The 15,629-nt window shown below is 47.8% G+C and overlaps 1 pseudogene across 1 annotated transcript; it reads left to right on the top strand.

Annotated features, from left to right (window-relative positions):
• The first annotated feature begins 13,361 nt into the window (after positions 1-13,361).
• Positions 13,362-15,162, top strand: LOC108529527 (E3 ubiquitin-protein ligase ARIH2 pseudogene; annotated as a pseudogene). The gene has a single exon (XR_001885563.1). The product of XR_001885563.1 is annotated as an E3 ubiquitin-protein ligase ARIH2 pseudogene (transcript).
• The last annotated feature ends 467 nt before the right edge of the window (positions 15,163-15,629 follow it).

Raw genomic sequence — 15,629 nt, forward strand, 5'->3', positions numbered from 1 at the left:
GGCCTTCCCACCCGAGCCAATCCTCTGCCTGAAGCTCAGCCCCTTTGCACACAGAGACCCACCTAAGGCCCTAGAGAGCCACCAGAAAACTCCAAGAGAAAAAAGTGGGGCTACCACAGCACAGATAGGACTGAGAGATTTTTTTGAGCCAGAGAAGCTGAGGAGCTGGCAAAGACCAATACAGAGCTAGAGAGGAGGGAGGGACACCAAGGAGGAGAGGGGCCCAACTGCTAAGGGCATCCTCTTAAGGGAGACTGGGGAAGCTGGCATTATAGAAAGTTGAGCGAGGACACAGGGAGCGGAGGCCGGTTGTCTCCACACAGCACCCGCCTCTGGCAATCACCTTCCTCTAATCATCTTCTCTTCTCTGCAAGGAACTTGGACCAGCTAAATCCATATCACTTTTTTTTTTTTTAATGGAGACAGGGTCCCACTCTGTCACCCAGTCTAGAGTGCAGTGGTGTGACCACAACTCACTGCAGTCTCGAACTCCTGGGTTCAAGTGATCCTCCCGCCTCAGGCTCCCGAGTAGCTGGGATTACAGGCACGTGCCACCATGTCCAGCTTTTTTTTTTTCAATTTGAGACGAATTCTCGCTCGCTCTGCCACCCAGGCTGGAGTGCAGTGGCATGATCTCCGCTCACTGCAACCTCTGCCTCCCAGGTTCAAGTGATCTTCCTGCCTCAGCCTCCCAAGTAGCTGGGATTACAGACACCCGCCACCATGCCCAGCTAATTTTTGTATTTTTAGTAGAGACAGAGTTTCACCATGTTGGCCAGGCTGGTCTCGAACTCCTGACCTCAAGTGACCCTCCTGCCTCAGCCTCCCAAAGTGTTGGGATTATAGGCATGAGCCACCATGCCTGGCTACCCCAGCTTTTTAAAATTTTTATAGAGATGAGGTCTTGCCATCTTGCCCAGGCTGGTCTCTAGCAATCCTCCTGCCCCTCCCAAAGTGTTGGGATTACAGTCATGAACCACTGCACTCAGCCTTGTCACTTTCCTTTTCAGCTGTTATAATCCCAGAATTTACTGAATCCCAGGGCCCAAGTCAAGCAGCCCCAGGAAACACCTTCACTCCAGTGACTAAGTTCTTCTTTAGCAACCTGGCGAGGACTGCATCACTCTGAAACAAACTGACAGTGTGACATGGGACAAAGCTCCCAGGCCCAGTATGGCTTTGGAGATTCTACTTCTTCTGTCCCAGGGCCCAGCCCTGACCTTGGAGGAAGGAGCTGAACCACCAGTGTCCTCCAGCACCATGGTCATGGTTATATGGATGCTCCCACATGGGGGGGCAGGAGGTGTCTTAACACAAAAAGGGCAGAGCTCTAGGACGTCAAACACAAATGCAAGTTGGTGGGGACGGTGTTTCAGGGTAATGGGGAACTTTTCTGATGCCCTTGCAAACCCCACCACAAAGAGCCATGTACCTCTATAGGCTTGGGTCCAAGTGAAAGAGGAAAGCTAGCGACTGGGTACAACTTCTTTCCAGGCCAAAAACACTCTCTGAGTTTTAGCTAAGTGATCTGCTATAAGCCTGCACTGCCTGCCCTGCAGGCCCACTCCTTGCCCTACAGACCAAGACATAGCTCCTGACACCAGGAAGGGGGTTCTCGCAGGAGAGTGGAAAGCCATATGCACACATGTGCCACCATCCCCTCAAGTCTGGGGATATGCCTGAGGAAGCCCTCAAAAGCAGATATGGGCTTTACAGATGAGCGGCCACGCTTCTGTTGTGAGTTACTGTGAGGACCACTGCAGGCCCTGATGGATTCCATAACCGGAAATCCATCTGTTAACCAGTCAGGTGTTACACCAAAGAGTATCCCTGTGGCTACTGGGCAATTGAATTCTTGACCTTCAGTTCCACTTTACTAGAGCAAGTCACAGCACATTGATTTAATGTATGAATACATAAGGAAGAATAAGATGAAATATGGAAATATTAAGATAAATAAGATTTTGCAAAGCGGCCGGGCGCAGTGGCTCAAGCCTGTAATCCCAGCACTTTGGGAGGCCGAGACGGGCAGATCACGAGGAGATCGAGACCACCCTGGCTAACACTGTGAAACCCCGTCTCTACTAAAAAATACAAAAAACTAGCCGGGCGAGGTGGCGGGCGCCTGTAGTCCTAGCTACTCGGGAGGCTGAGGCAGGAGAATGGCGTAAACCCGGGAGGCGGAGCTTGCAGTGAGCTGAGATCCGGCCACTGCACTCCGGACAACAGAGAGAGACTCCGTCTCAAAAAAAAAAAAAAAAAAAGGTTTTGCAAAGCTAGACAAACTAGATAAGGATCTTACTTTTCAATATTTTCCTGCTTTGGCTCAATCTATTTTCTTTTCTCACCTTTTCTTTCCCTTTTTTTTTTTTTTTTTTTTGAGATGGAATTTTGCTCCTGTTGCCCAGGCTGGAGTGCAATGGCGCAATCTCGGCTCACTGCAACCTCTGCCTCCCGGGTTCAAGCGATTCTCCTGCCTCAGCCTCCCGAGTAGCTAAGATTACAGGCATGAGCCACCATGCCCTGCTAATTTTGTATTTTTAGTAGAGACAGGGTTTCTCTACCTTGATCAGGCTAGTCCTGAACTCCCGACCTCAAGTGATCCGTTTGCCTCTGCCTCCCAAAGTGCTGGGATTACAGTCATGAACCACCGCGCCCAGCGCCTTTTTCTTGTTTTAAGAAAACTACCTACTAATGCTTTTGAAAAGAGGCAATATATCAGACACACAATGGAAAAGACAAAAGAAAAAAGAATTCTATGGCTAACCAGCAAACCAGGCTTCTGTGTCCTGAGGAGGAAGCATATCTGTTGGCATGATGGGCATTCCGGCTGCCTTTGCCACCATTCCTCAGACTTCTCCAGAACCCACTAAGAACAAAATACCCATGAGAGAGACCCCAGGAGGCAGAACACAACGGGAGTTTGACAACCATTGCATCTTGTTTCCATTGCCAGTTTCCTAACCCTAGAATAGCCAGGCCTGTGAGGCAACCCTCTCAAGGGATCCATAACCCTGGTTGTTTGGAAGATAAATGGGAAGCTTTGGGAGCTTAGAGCACTTTCATCAAGAGTGGTGAGAGCTGAGTGATCACCCATTCTCCTCCATGAGACCAGAACTCCGCATCCGAGGGGCTGTGAGGGAATTTTCCATAACCTATATTATAAGAGGTAATGACATGGTCACAAGGCCAGGCCAGAGAGGCAAAATGGTCACACAGCAAACAAGCAGCAGAGCCTGACTTCCAGGCCCAACTCTTTCCCTTTGACTCACCTCACCAAGGATTTTGCATATAAAAACTAGCAGGACTGAGATGAAATGGAAACAGAAGGATACCTTTAAACACTTTTTAAAAAAGAACAACTTCTGTAGATCCTGGGAGCTCTGGGAGCAACTTGCGCCCTTGCAGGGCTGCTGCCTAGACAGTTCTCACACCATTATCTGAAAAAATGTGTTCAATCGGTAGCAGATGACTGTCTCCAGGACTCTGGATTATCTGCCCATTAAATCAGATTGCTAATAAAGAAGTTTTAATGTAGAGTATGAATCTTTAAGCAGTAACTGCTTACCCCAAGTTCTTGTACTAAATACTCCACAGTGAATCTGCAAGCAAAAGAACATCTGTCACAGCAGCAGCTTTAGTCAACATTAGACAGCTGGGCCAATCCCAGGCCCCCAGCAGGCACAGTGAGGCCTCCATGGCCATGTACATGCACATGCCCACGTGCATACGGCCCTGCCTGCTGAGGAGCACACAATTGATAGTATATGGTCACCCAGACTTGCCACAAGAAGTCCTTTGTTACCTGCCCCAACCACACCAAACATTTCTCCTTCATGGTTGTATTGCCAAACACCTTAAGCAGGAATAACCTGAGACAGAAGAGTCTTCCCCAAGTGGGGAGGCACACAGCTGCCGGGAACACCCTCCTGAAGATCTTTTATTCGATCACAGAATAAATTGGTCTCAGGATAGGAATCACAGATGATTCTACTCTGGAAAGAAGAAAGAATGTAGAAACCAGAGTCTGTCTGGTGGCACATGGGAGACTGCAACCCAAATTCAACGTGTATTAGCAATTCTAAGTCGCCATTGAACTAAAACTATACCTACTCTATACTTAACATTCGTGTTATGCCAGGCCTAGTGGTGAGCTCTTGCTTTGTCTCATTTTGTTTTCACAACCACTCTAGGAGGCTGGAATTGTCACCTCCAACTTACAGATGAGGAAACTGAGGCCCAAAGAGGTAAGTAACATGCCCTAAGTCACATAGCTAATAAGTGACAGAACCTGAACTCAAATCTAGCACTATCTTAATCATTCACTGCCTTGTGGCAATTACAAATTTATAGACACATGTCTCTAAGATGCACCTTTGGAAGAGGACTCAGTAAAGGAAAGAGACATGAGGGGCTCTGACTTTCCCAAGCTGCATATCAGTCCTCTGTTCACACTGATGGACTGTGCTGGCCATGCTTCTTCCATGTCAAGACCTCACGATGGAGACTTGAACTCTGACCCTGAGACATCACCAAGGACTTTCCCTGGATGGCTGGAATCCTCTTGGTGCTTTTCATTGAGTTCTTTATGTAAGATCCAGGCCTGTCGCACAGTATTTACATCATAATTTTCTCACCCACCACACAAAACAGATAACAAGGCAGAAATAGGGTATCTCTGCTTCATTTCAAACTGAAATAACATTTGTAGGTTTAGGAAAATTAAAATTCACTTTGCTCACAGTCCCCCAGCAACCACAACAGGAAGCAAGCAAGACTGTGACACTCACAGCTCACACGTGCAGCCAGGAATCCCAGCTGAGGAGCAAACCTCAGAAGAAAACAAACTGAGTCGTGACCTGAACTCACTGAATTTCAACAAATACCCATTTCTATGCAACACAATACACTTCCCCCTCAGGGAGCCAAAGTGCGGCCTCTGAGCAGGGGTGATTGGCAGCCTCCTCCCCTTTCCATCCCTTCTCTATGGACCCTCCATATACATCTATCCCCAGAAGTCCATGTGTTTGGGCGACCCTGTGAGCAGAGGAGCATGGGGACTCAGGCACATGCCAGTCAAAACAGGCAGAGAAGGGGCTGTGTACTGTGATTTTCTCCAGGATTCAGAGGCTATGGAGGGAATTCATCCCACTGACCGAATAACAACTATGTGCCAGGCATGGTGCCAATGATGGGGGCTGCAGCCGTGAACGGGACCTGGGTCTGCCTCACACAACCCCTGAGCTAGGAGGACGGAGGGACCGGTGAGCAGATGCCAGCAGCCCAGTGTGATCAGAGCTGGGGTATAAGACACATAGAACACCCTGGGAGGATGCTGGACACCACGCCAGGCAGAGGAGGGGCACCCTGGCAGAAGCAGTGAAGCTTCCTGGAAGAACTTCTCAACCAAGACTTGAAGAATTATAAGTTAGCTCTGCAAAGCAGAAGAGACAGTGAGGGGCCAGTGTTCTTGAAAGAAAGCACCAACATGTCCAAATGCCTGGAAGCCAGGAAGGCTGTGGCCCACTCACAAAACTAGAAGCAGCTGCTGCAGTTGGTGTGCAATATGGGAGGATTTACCTTCCACGTGCTCGCTCCATCCTGAGCCCTGACAGGATGAAGAACGCAGCCAGCAGCCAGCAGCCAGCACATGACCTTCGCAGGGGAAGCAGGCCTACCACAGCCTGATGGCAGGTGTCCAGCCTTCTCTGAGAACGACCTCCTTGTGATGTTGTTACCAGAAAGGAGTTCCAGTCTAGACCCCAAGAGAGGGTTCTTGGATCTAGCACAAGAAAGAATTCGGGGCGAGTCCATCTTGAAAGCAACTTTATTAGGAAAGTAAAGGAATAAAAGAATGTCTACTCCATAGGAAGGGCAGCCACAAGGGCTGCTGGCTGCCCATTTTTATGGTTATTTCTTAATGATGTGCTAAACAAGGGGTGGACTATTCATGCCTCCCCTTTTTAGACCATATAGGGTAACCTCCTGACATTGCCATAGCATCTGTAAACTGTCATGGCGCTGGTGGGAGTGTAGCAGTGAGGACGACCAGGGGTCACTCTTGTCGCCGTCTTGGTTTTAGCGGAGTTTGGTCAGCTTCTTTATTGCAACCTGTTTTATCAGCAAGGTCTTACGACCTGTATCTCCTGCCAACCTCCTATATTATCCCGTGACTTAGAACACCTAACGGTCTGGGAATGCAGCCCAGTAGGTCTTAGCCTTATTTTACCCAGCTCCTATTCAAGATGGAGTTGCTGTGGTTCAAATGCCTCTGAGAACGTTCTGGGGGTCCAGAGGTGTTTCCAGCCAGCCTGCCCAGCTCTGCCTGCCATGAGGAATCAGCATAATGAGGACAGCAGACTTTGTCATCAATGAGCACTTTGGGAGCTGGGGTGAGGTAGAGGTGACATTAGTGTTATGAAATTTGGCCCAGGCAAATTCATGGAGATGGAAAGAATAGTAGAGGCCACCAGCGAGTGGGAGAGACTGGAAATTTACTGTTTAATATTAATATGTACAGAGTTTGCTTGAAATGATGAAAAGGATCTGGAAATGGATGGTGGTAATGGTTGCACAGTGTTGTAAATTTGCTTCATGCCACTGAATCTTCCACTTCAAAATAATTAAAATGGTAAATTTTATGTCATTTTAGCATGATTTTTTCAACTGGCCAAATCAAGGGACTGCCAGTTCTTCATGGTCTCCAAGAACAATCAGTGATCTAAACGCTTACCAGATAGATACAGGTTCAAGTCCATTATCTGACACACAGTAGGTGCCCAACACGTAGGAGTAATCATTGTTACTGCTATTGAATCCATGTGGCTTTTCTTGTGATCACCTAAGTTATGAATGAGTCTATCTGGTATTAATGTTCCTAAAGTGCTGTTAGAGAGTTTCTATTACCATTAAGTATTAATTAACTTAATGATCATCGTAGAATACCTATTACAATTCCACATCATGAGTTTTCCAATTTCAAATTCAGTTCTCCTTCCATTGCGTACTTCCATCTCTCACAATAAGCTGTTTACCCTTTCAATTATTTTCATTCCAACCACTGTGATCACTGTACTTAAAATTCAATCAGGCTTCTAATTTTAAGCATCTTTTTTTGTGTATCGCACCAACAATTGACAAGCGTCCTGAATTTAACATCTGTTCCCAGCAGTAAATGGTTTTAAATTTGAGAACTGAAAACATATATGAAGCAATTATGAGCAGTTCTCACACTGTGACTCATGGCTGTGCATCGGCAACTTCTTCCGTGACAGCAACAGTTCTGATAGATGGGGCCTGCAGCAGCAGTGTTTGTGCGACAAGAAGGCTAGACAAGCTGCTCGGACATCCCACTGCCAGAAGAATGCCTTCAATGAGCAAAACACACAACCTACTATGCACCAAGCAACTTGCTAAACATTTCTATAGGCTCTCTCCCATTTGATCCTCAAGTAAGATTTCCCCAGAAATATGAGTAAAAATGGGGCTCTCTGGGGCAATCTCTCATGAGGCCAAACAGCCCTCTCTGGGAGTGACAGGGCCTCACTCCTGCCACTGCTGCCCATGTCCAGGGCCTGCTGTTTAGAAGGATGGTGGCTGGGAAGAATCCAGCCGGAAGCTGTCTTGGATACTGGTCCCCAGCTGGGCTCATGGATTCTGGTGTGAACTTAAGGAAAGAGGGGATGCAATTAGAGCAGAAGGTACTTTTACTCAGATTTGGGAGGTGACATGCCAACTGAAACAACAGTGGAATTATAAAGTGTATAGAAAGAAAGCAGGAATTTGGCCTCAATCAGATGCTAATTATACTTAGATTGATAAACTGTGAAGGGAAATAAGTATAAATATGATAAATACATTAAGGATGTCTGAAATTTTCTTTTTTTGAAACCAAGTCTCACTCTGTCGTCCAGGCTGGAGTACAACGGCACGGCCTCAGCTCACTGCAACCTCTGCCTCCTGGGTTCAAGCGATTCTCCTGCCTCAGTCTCCCAAGTAGCTGAGACTGCAGGTGCACACCACCACACCCAGCTAGTTTGTTGTATTTTTAGTAGAGATGGGGTTTCACCATGTTGGCTAGGCTGGTCTCAAACTCCTGACCTCAAGTGATTCGCCCACCTTGTCCTCCCAAAGTGCTGGGATCACAGACATGAGTCACTGCGCCTGGCCTAGGATGTCTGAAATTTTCAATTAAGACTTTTACCATTTGCAACTCTGTAGGACAGCCTCTCTTAACACCCCAGCCTTCCTCTGGGCCTTCCAGAGCTGCAGCTCTACAACTTAAAAACCTTTCCATATCACCAGCCTCTACTCAAAACCTTTCCATATCACAAGCCTTCAGGCCTTCTCTGCCTTGAATGAAACCTGGCTTTCCACAGTGGATGCCACCTCCCCAGGGCCCTCAGGGATGGGAAGTGGAGTCCCTTTCCTCTCTGCTCTTACATAATTACTTCCCCACCACCAGGACCCTCCTCACTGTGTTGCCCAAGGTTGGGCAACTCATCTGAGATTTGGGCACCTGGTGCCCACCTTCCCCCTCCAGCCTCAGTCCTTCCTTCCTCCTAGGCAACCAACATCCACATGGATGGCCCAACCTGCACCCTGACCTTCACTTCCTTCACCACCTGTATTAGTCTATTTTCATGCTGCTGATGAAGACACACCGGAGACTGGGCAATTTACAAAACAAAAAGGTTTAATTGGACTTACAGTTCCACGTGGCTGGGGAAGCCTCACAACCATGGCAGAAGGCAAGAAGGAGCAAGTCACATCTTACATTGATGGCAGCAGGCAAAGAGAGAATGAGGAAGACACAAAAGCAGAAATCTCTGATAAAACCATCAGATCTCGTGAGACTTACTACCACGAGAATTCAATGGGCCCCTCCCATGACACGTGGGAATTACGGGAGTACAATTCAAGATGAAATTTTGTGAGGACACAGAGCCAAGCCATATCACCACCTCACTCCAGTGCCCTCGCTCACTCCATCTTGGCCGCTCAGCATCCCATCTTGGACTTTGTCATCCAACAATAATACTCCCCTATCAGTATCATTAATTCAAACCAAGCCCTCCCTTTCCAGCTTGTTAGACTACTGCCACACTGGACAATCACTGACTACTCCAGACCCTCCAGTTCTTTGTCTTTTCTCTTTCTTCCTGGACCATCAGTGCAGGTACGTAAGTACCTCATTTAATTTGAATGCTTTTATTGTTTCATCAGTAAATATAATGCCAGCTTTGACTTGGGGTATATGTGTAGATGATTTTCTAAACTTGCCTTAAGAAATCATATCAGTCTACAGAGAGGGAGGGAGGGAAGGCCTTCACTGACATTTGAGCAAAAGTCTGAAAGGAAGTAAGAGTGCAAGCCACCTGGCTTTCTGGAAAGAACTTTACAGACAGTAGGAATGGTAAGTCCTAAGGCCCAGAGATAGCAGCAGGCCTGGCAAGTCACCAAGGAAGTCACCAAAGGACACCAAGGAGGCCAGCACAGCAGGGGCAGAGAAAACAATGGGAAGATGAAGCCAAAGACACAGAGCAGGATGGCAGGAGGACAGGGGCATGGAGGGCCTCTAAGCTGTGGGACTGCTGGACTTTAACTCTGATGGGAGGGAAGCCATAAGAGAGTTTGAGCAGAGAAGTGTCATGATGCAACTTGCATTTTGAGAGGCCCCTACACCTGCTGGGTTTAGAACAGGCTACAGGGCAGGCCCAGGGCAGAAGCAGGGATTCCAGGTAGGAGGCTATGATAATAGTCCACATCAGAGATGGACAAGGTGAGAGAAGCAGTAAGATCTACTTTGAAGATCATATTTGGAAAGACAGAACTGACTATACAAATAAATAGGAAGAGATAAAACAGAGATGAAAGAAATGTCAATGAGAGCTAGGTCAATAGGCAATAGATAGAATGATGTAGGTACATACATATACCTGAGTGAACATCCACAATTTATTGGGTGAAAAAGCACATCAGTATGTATGATTCTACTGACATGTTTTCAATGTACATACATCTAGCATAGGAAGGTATTTTGAATGATACATACCCAACTGTTGACAGTGATTTCCTCTGAGGAATAGGTTTAGCAGGGGCACAGAAGAGGCCATCATCTTTTACTTTATATGCATTTTTGGTTTAAACAATGAGTGTATACTAATCATGCTGAATGGAACAGGTCACTGCCAGTGAGCACCACTCCACAAGAGGTGTTTAAGCCTGGGCTAGATGACTTCATCATGGGTAAGTCACCAAAGGGAGCCAGGCCAGGCGTCGTGGCTCACACCTGTAATCCTAGCATGTTGGGAGGCCAAGACAAGAGGACCACTTGAGCCTGGAGTTGGAGATCAGCGCAAGCAATATGGTGAAACTCTGTCTGTACAAAAAATTTTTTTAATAAACTGGGAGTGATGGCACAGGTTTGTGGTCCCAGCTACTTAGGAGGGTAAGGTGGGAGGATCACTTGAGACCAGGAGGTCAAAGCTGTAGTGAGCTTTGTTCAACAGTGCATTCTAGCCTGGGTGGCACAATGAGACACTGTCTCAACAAAAGGAAAAAAGGGAGTGGGGGAGAGGGGTCGAACATCTGAGGGTATATGGCATATTGAACCTAAAGATTCCCTCCAGCTGTAGGCTTCCTTCCCAAGCTTGCAGAAATCCTCTCATCTCTCTGAGCTTCCATCTCCTCCCTGGCCGCACGGGGATGACAGTACCTGCGCAGTCGGAGGCTGCAATCAAGTGCATGAAATGTGCAGCAGAGGGACCAGAGCACATCAACACTCAGTAAGGAACAGCTTCCTTCCCCTCCCCAACAAAGTCTCCAAGGACGACCAGGAGGAGAGGCGGCTCCAAAAGACTAGAGGTGCCCTAGCTTTCCAGGGAGGCAGGAAGGTTCCTGGGCTAAAGATATTCTAGCACACATACCCCAAAAAGAGAACGTGTCTCAGAGGAAAGAGCAGAGCTGCCTCCCCAAGACCCACTCCAGAAGGTGGCAAAGAGTAATGTAGAAATACCCCCACTCTGCCAGGAAGAGCGCATATGGCTGAACTCCCACCTGAAATTCTAAGTCAAGGTCAGAAGTTCCTGATGATTTGTAATTTTCCTTTCTTGGCTTGCAAGAAGGCCACGGGGAAAGGGAAAGAAGAGCTGAATGCTATTTATCTAAAATCACTGATACTTCTTGAGAAGCCATAAAATGTGCATGCTTCTGCCAAATGGATGTTGAAAGAGCTTTGATCTCCATTTTGGCCGGAAATGATCCATTCCCTTCCTAATGCAGATACATGGTTTTTGTGCCTCAACTCTGCCCACTTAGATGCACAGCACATTCTTAATTATTTTGAAATGATTTAAAATGGAACTATAAATCTATGCTTTGACATGACATGGTGATTTGACCCCCAGACATATCATAATGGGTTATTAACAATGCTTCCCAAACCTATTGAAACTTTTTTCCAAAGCTATTCACTAATTAATAGCTGTTCACACAATGATCATTTCTGAGTAATTATGGAACTGTGCCACATTATTTTGGGATGAGAACATAATTATGTCCATAAAAATTATTTGCATAGTTTTTAACCTTCTGCCAGAAATAAATGAGGCTAATCTGAGGGTAACACAAACTTTGTGACAATACCTAGAGGTTGTTTCCTTCACAACACTTACTTCCCAAAGCTTACTTTCTAGCCCAGGAAGTTAGAATTTGACCTTCAGCTTTTCCAGAGCACCTCGGATTAGATAGCACCAAGGAAGTACCTGGGAGGCGGTGCTCAGGACCTTCCTGCTTCGCCCCTCCCACTGTACACCATTGGGCTGCTCCCCTTGGCCTCTGCCTGCCCCTCCTCCCCACCTCACCTTCCAGCCCACCATCCTGATTGTCCCCCTCACCCCTAGGTTATAGAAGCCCACCAGCCTGCCTAGACTCCTATTTACAGGGCCTATGCCTCACTTGTTCTGACTGACTGTGGCTTGCTGGAAAGTGCGCACTCCTCAGGCTCTTCTCTGTGTCCAGCAGAGCCCATAAAGCTGGCCAGAAGGCCACCCCCAAGCAGAGGAGTGTGTAGAGAGTGTGCTTAGTTCACGCTTCCATTTGAGAAGCAAGAATGGATGAGGGAGGAGGGGTATTGCTCTTTTGCAGCTAAAGACTTCCCTTTTGCTGGGAATATCTTGGGGGGATATGGGGTAGAGGGAGGTGCCTTCCTGCCTTCCCAGTGAGAAGCCTCTCCCAGGTCCTGGGAGTCCCCTGCCTCAGAGATGGGTAAATCAAGAGGTCCCAAATCCATGGGACAAACTCATGCTAAAGAAATATTGCTCATCATTTATGTGAAATTCTAATTTAACTGGACATCCTGCATTTTATCTGGCAACTCTCAATGATGAGGTCAAGGCAGGTGTCCACCTTCAGGGCCTCTCCTGGCCAGCCCACAGGCCCCCCTCATCCCTAAGGCAGAGTCTGATGCAGTCACCCTCATGGTCAGCAGCCACAGCTCACCTATCCTAGGCTCCAGCTCAGAGCTTTCCAGGACCAGAAGTTCAACCTTACCTAAAGTAACTGTCTTCTTACCTCAACCCCTGTCCCAAGACCTCCTCCACCCAGCCCCCCATCTCAGTGACTCATCTCCTGCCCTAGCAGTCACCTTCTCCTCCTCCAGGAGCCCGCCTGTCTCCCCACCATCATGCTCCTGCCTGCGCATCTCTGTGATCAGAAATCCTCACTGCCCTGAAGGCTCAGGCCTGGGAACAGGGAGCTCGGTGGGGATGGTCCCTTACACCAGTCACCCACCACCAGCTCCAAGAAAGAATTCCGTTTGAACTGTGTGGTCGGTGGTTGTGGGTGGGTGAGGTGGGGAGTGGCAATAGCAAAAGTTCACCTTTGCAGACGGTGGAAGACCTGTTGCTTACTTCTTTCTGTCCTTATGAGATCTTCCCTGAAAAGAAGGCTTCTGGCAACTTCTCACCTGTTTCCCACAGTCATTTTTTCATTTGCCCAACGAATAAGTATTGCACCCCTACTATGGCCAGGAAGTGTTCTACATGCTCAAAAAACTTCAGAGACTGAAAGAACAAAGTCCCTTTCCCCTTAGCATTTACTCATGGAACAATCCAAAAACACCAAAACTCAGCAGCAAAACAGTCACAGGTCAAACTGGGAACCCAATTCTCGCTACCTGTCAAAAAAAAAAAAAAAAAAAAGGCCGGGTGCAGTGGCTCATGCGTGTAATCCCAGCACTTTGGGAGGCCGAGGTGAGCAGATCACGAGGTCAGGAGATTGAGACCATCCTGGCTAAGACGGTAAAACCCTGTCTCGCTTCTGGAGGAAGCAGTGCGGGTTTGACCGGCGTCGGCCTGCCGCCTCCGCCATGTCCCTCTGGCCCAGCCTGATCCGGTCTGGCTTGTCTGGGGTCAGCAGCCGCGAGGGCGCAGCTCCCGATGGAAATCCTATTACGTAGAATACTTGGGTGACATCTGCCTGAGAGATCTCCAAGAATTACAGAAGACAAAAATACTAATGCATTTGAGAAAGCGGTAGTTTTGTAGGGAGGGGGAAAAAGCAACTGCTTTCCTGATCTGCAACTTGGCTGGATGCTAAGATGTCAGTGGACATGAACAGCCAAGGGTCTGACAGCAATGAAGAGGACTGTGACCCAAATTGTTAGGAAGAGGAAGAAGAAGAGGATGAAGACCCTGGGAATATAGAGGACTATTACGTGGGAGTAGCCAGTGATGTGGAGCAGCAGGGGGCTGATGCCTTTGATCCTGAGGAGTACCAGTTCACTTGCTTGACCTACAAGGAATCTGAGGGTGCCCTCAATGAGCACATAACCATCTTAGCTTCTGTCCTAAAGGTATCTCATTCAGTTGCTAAACATATTAGTTAATTTCTACTGGCAAGTTTCAGAGATATTGGACAGATTCAAGTCCAATTCTGCTCAACTGCTTGTTGAGGCTCGAGTTCAGCCTGATCCATCAAAACATGTTCCCGCATCCCATCCCCCTCACCACTGTGCAGTGTGTATACAGTCTGTGCGAAAGGAAAACCTACTCTCTCTGGCCTGTCAGCACCAGTTTTGCTGCAGCTGCTGGGAGCAGCACTGTTCAGTTCTCATCAAGGACGGCTTGGGCGTGGGAGTCTCTCCTATGGCTCAGGACTGTCCACTCCATACACCAGAGGACTTTGTTTCCATTGCTTCCCAATGAAGAATTGAGAGAGAAATACAGGCACTACCTCTTCAGGGACTATGTGGAGAGTCATTACCAGCTCCAGCTGTGCCCTGGTGCAGACTGCCCCGTGGTTATTTGGGTACAGGAGCCTAGAGCTCACCGAGTACAGTGCAATCGGTGCAACGAGGTCTTCTGTTTCAAGTGTCATCAGATGTATCATGCACCCACAGACGTGCCACAGTCCGGAAATGGCTCACAAAGTGTAACTCTGAAACAGCCAACTACATTAGTGCCCACACTAAAGACTGTCCCAAGTGCAACATCTGCATTGAGAAGAATGGAGGCCGCAATCACATGCACTGCTCCAAATGTAAACACGACTTCTGCTGGATGCATCTAGGAGATTGGAAGACTCATGGCAGTGAATACTATGAGTGCAGTCGTTACAAGGAGAATCCTGACATTGTGAACCAGAGCCAACAAGCCCAGGTGAGGCAAGCCCTCAAGAAGTACTTATTCTACTTGGAGAGGCGGGAAAAACCACAACAAAAGCTTGCAGCTTGAGGCACAGACATACCAGTGGATTCACGAGAAGATTCAGGAGAGGGTCATGAACAATCTGGGGACATGGATCGACTGGCAGTACCTACAGAATGCTGCCAAGCTCTTGGCCAAGTGTCGATACACCCTGCAATACACCTACCCATATGCATATTACATGGAGTCCGGACCCAGGAAGAAGCTGTTTGAATACCAGCAGGCTCAGCTGGAGGCTGAGATCAAAAACCTCTCATGGAAAGTGGAGCGTGCAGACAGCTATGACAGAGGGGACTTGGAAAACCAGATGCATATAGCAGAGCAGTGGAGGAGAACCCTGCTGAAAGATTTCCATGACACCCAAGTTGGGATATGGATGTGCCGGGGTGAGAAAGATGTGGCCGCAAGGTCTCCCAGCTGCCATACTGCATGCTGCAGGCTCTGCCTTTCATGACCCCAGGTGACAGCCAGAGCCCCACTCCTGAGAGACACGGGCAGCACCTCTTAGTTGATTTCTGTTTTCTTCTCTTTTCACTTTCTGTTTCTGCCAGGGTAGAGGCCATATTGAACTGGCCTTTTTTCAGGACTTTTATTTCCCCCTGGATGGTTGCTGGGAGGGAGGGAAAGTGTTTTCCGAATGGCTATTAATAGTATTAGATCATTACAACTTATGTAACTCTCAAAGGTTGTACAATTATACAAAAAAAAGGCAAACTATAGGATAACACAGAGCCCTTTTTGAAAATAAATTGGCGTTGGGGTGTTTTACCCTCTAGCTGTTTTACTTAGAATGTAACATATGCTGCCTACCCACCTCAAAATGTCTGTACTGCAGGAGGGCCCTGGGCCTCTGCTTTCCAGATTCACATTTGCTTGGCCAGAGTTGGAGTCCCAAAAGAAGAGCATGGGTGGCAGATGGTA

The sequence above is a fragment of the Rhinopithecus bieti genome, unplaced genomic scaffold, assembly GCF_001698545.2.
Source record: "Rhinopithecus bieti isolate Rb0 unplaced genomic scaffold, ASM169854v2 scaffold_5889, whole genome shotgun sequence".
NCBI lineage: Eukaryota > Metazoa > Chordata > Mammalia > Primates > Cercopithecidae > Rhinopithecus > Rhinopithecus bieti.